Source organism: Peromyscus eremicus, chromosome X (assembly GCF_949786415.1).
Source record: "Peromyscus eremicus chromosome X, PerEre_H2_v1, whole genome shotgun sequence".
Lineage (NCBI taxonomy): Eukaryota > Metazoa > Chordata > Mammalia > Rodentia > Cricetidae > Peromyscus > Peromyscus eremicus.
Window position 1 is genome coordinate 23,673,284 of NC_081439.1, and position 3,655 is coordinate 23,676,938.

The window sequence follows — 3,655 nt, forward strand, 5'->3', positions numbered from 1 at the left end:
TAAATAGGATGGCTTAGATATATACTTCAAACTTACCCCAACATTACATGCCATTTAGATCCATATTTAAACACCAATGTTTACAAAAAAGAAAGGATCAATTATGTAATAAATGGGGATGGGAAAACTGAATTTGGAGAAAACAATTTGGAAGAGTTTGGAAAAAAAATCAGTTTATTACTTTACCTCACACCATCCATCCAATAAATGCCAGAAGATGGAGTTAAAATTAGACATTGTAATAGAATAAAGTATAGAATAAAATTTGACTGATTATTTAAAAGGCCTGAATAGGAAATTATTTTCAGTATATAAAAACAAGAGAAAAAAACTGAAATGGAAATAATTTATAAATTTATAAATCTATATCAACCTAGACCTCATATTTGTAAATGTATCTATAAGTGACTTATAAAACTTAAAATTGTTTCTGCCAGAGTGACAGACTTTGGAGAACTCAGTCTCTGAGTGCAGAGAAGGACTGGATGTCTTCATCAAAGCCTACCGGAATCTCAGGGATCTATCGAAGAGGAGGAGAAAGGATTGTAAACACTTTCGGACACAACAGGATCGAACCATGAGCTCACAGAGACTGTGCCTGCATGTATGGTGCCTGTACAAATTCAAGCTAGATGGGTTGCAACACTGAAGGTAGGAAGTGGGCACTGGCACCCATCTCTAGCCAAGAAACTATCCCCAACTTATATCTGCTCAAAAAGAAAAAAGGGAAGTTTTCTCCAATGGACTCTCACTGGGGATATTATATTACATATATATTAGTCACTGGGGATGTTAGCCACACCTCAGGGCAGGCCCCATGTCCAGGAGTAGTTGGTCAACACAAAACAAACTCAATGGAATATGGTGATATTTTATTTGTGCTGAAATGTGATTTTATTTGTATGTTAATAAATAAAGTTGCCTAGGGATCAGAGCTAAGAGCAAGCCATTTAGCAGAAGTCCAGCAGTGGTGGCATATGCCCTTAATGTGATCACATGGCAGGCAGAGTCTCTGTGTGTTCAAGAACATAGCCAATTGGTGACCCGAACTTTTAATCCCAGTACCAACCATAGAGACCTGGAGGTCTGTATAGACAGGCAGTAATGAGGAAATCATGTGGTTGAATTTAGAACCAATGAGAAGGCAGAACAGAAAGGCAATAAAAAGACGGGTCACAGGGAGAAGATCTCTCTCTCTCTCAGGGGATGGACGGCAACAAGTGGTAAGCTAAAGGCTATTTGCTAGTGCTCTGATTTCTTGGGCTTTTAACTCTGTATTTGGCTCTGTGTTTCTTATTTAATAAGACTGTATAGAATTTTGTCTACAATGGTATTTTTGTAAAATTTCTGTCTCATTTTGATTTATTTGGGCATTTTTTTTGTATTTTGCTTATTTATTTTGATTTTTGTTATTTTTGTGTTTCTTGTTGTTTTGACTATGTTTTTTATTAATTTTACATAATATTTTTATTGATTATTAGGCAATTCCACATCATGAACCCTGATGACACTTACTTTCCAGTCATCCTGGGTCTATCCCCTCCCCACTCCTGTGACCTCCCCCTCCCCCCAAAAAAGAAGAAAAAAAACAAGTCCAATTTGTATTGCCCATATACTCACCAGAGCATGGTCAAACTCCCAGTGGCCAGCCCCTTAAAGAAAACTGAGTCCTTCCTTACCCACCCCCCAGAAACCATCAACTGTGAAGAGCTACGCTTCAGCATCCTTCTCACAATTTTTAAGAGTTCTTTTCAATGGCTTTCTGTCTAGGCTATTTGAGAGAAGAGGGGGGACATAAAGTTGGGTGGGAAGGGAGATGAGGATCTAGAAGGAGTTGGAGGAAGGAAAAAACAATCACAATACATTGTGTGAAAAATTTAAAAAAGAGCTTCAAATTGTTTCTGCAACTGAAAATAATTATAGCAAAATTAAAATACCAGAAATATAGGCAAGTATTTGTCAAGAATAATATGGCATAATATGCCTATATCGAAAGAACTCACATGAACTTGAACAAAGAAACAGCCACAACTTTTGTAACAAATGGGAAAGGGTACTCAAGAGAAAATTCACAAATAAAGAAGCAAATGGTCTATCAGAAATGCATAATAAAATATGACACTTGGTTTCATCTGTCAAATTATTGACAGGTCTAGTTGTTCAGTTCTGGACATTTAGGAGTAATGTGTGTAAAGGAAGTAAGCAGAAATCAGAAATCTAATCAGACAAATGCAATCCACTGACTGTTTCTAAATGGTTGAAAAACAAAGTCTATTTCTTGACATGTGAAAATGATATGTTTGCATAGTGCCTTGAATTTCTGTCACAGGTTTAGCAGCAGATTTGAGTCCTCTGAAAAAGATAACAGGGTGCACAGAGCCTTAAATATTTCTGATTTGGTTCTATTTTTTTCCTGGAACTCACTCTGTAGACCAGGCTGGCCTCAAACTCACAGAGATCCACCTGTGTCTACCCTCTTGAGTGCTGGGATTAAAGGCGTGGGCCACTACTGCCCCTGCGGTTCTTTTATTTTCATACAAAATTCCTCCTTCCTGATGGTATAATAAATTGTATTATATAACATAAACAATATTTGTATTTTGCTAAAATGACATTTCAAATAATTTATAACAATATAGGAAAATACTTAAGAGCCTGTTAAGTGAAAAATATCTGAAGCTCAACCATATGTACTAGGATTTCCCAATAATAATAATTATTATTCTTTTGGGTCCTAATAGAATTCACACACTGATGAAAATTGAGTTAAAAAAGTTATGCAAGGGAGATGGCTCAGATGAAGTGCCTGTTGTACAAGTGCATATCTGAGTTTGGATCACCAGGACTCACATAAAAAGTTAGGTATGGCAGTACATGCCTGCAATCCTAGGGCTGGAGAGGCAGAGATAGCATTCCCAGAACCAATCAGTCTCCGGAACCAACCAGTCTGGCCAAAACCAATAATGAGCTTGAGATTCAGTGAGAGACCTTGTCTTATTCTATTGAGCATGATAAATTTAATTCAATAATTATATACATTTTGATTGGCTTTGAAAGTTATAAATTTATAAACTCAAGTTCCATTTGCTTTTGGGATACCATCTTACAAGGACTCTAATTTGCAGTAAGGCTCATTAAGGAAAAGAATGACTCAGTTGCCTTTAGCCTACTGGCTATGGGTGGGTTAGGACTTCTGTTGGTCTTTTCTGTGTTGAACACACAGATTGCAAGCCCAGCACCACTTTGAGATCTTTGGCAGCAGTTAACTCTGCAGCTCCCACACAATTGAGCCTGTATGATAATGAGTATTCAGAGACAGGTAATACCTGGGGGGCGGTCACCAACCTAAGACAGACAGCCTGTGTGGCCTGGGCAGGTGTCTCCATGATGGGTAAGGTGACCTGCTGAAGTCCCATGCAACCTAAGTCAAAAGCTCATTTTTTTAGTAAAAGGGGGGACCTGTAGGTCCCTGACCCCCGTTTTGGGTAACTGTTGCCTTGCTTGCTGACCTTGACCTTGATATCCTCCCTGTGCTAATTCCCTGCTGGGTTCCACCCTCCTGAATGCTTAAGGGAAGTTCCTTGTCTGTGTATCCTGCATATTGGGCATTAGCAGCTTAGATGCAAGATTGTAAAACATTGATAGCGAACTTCAG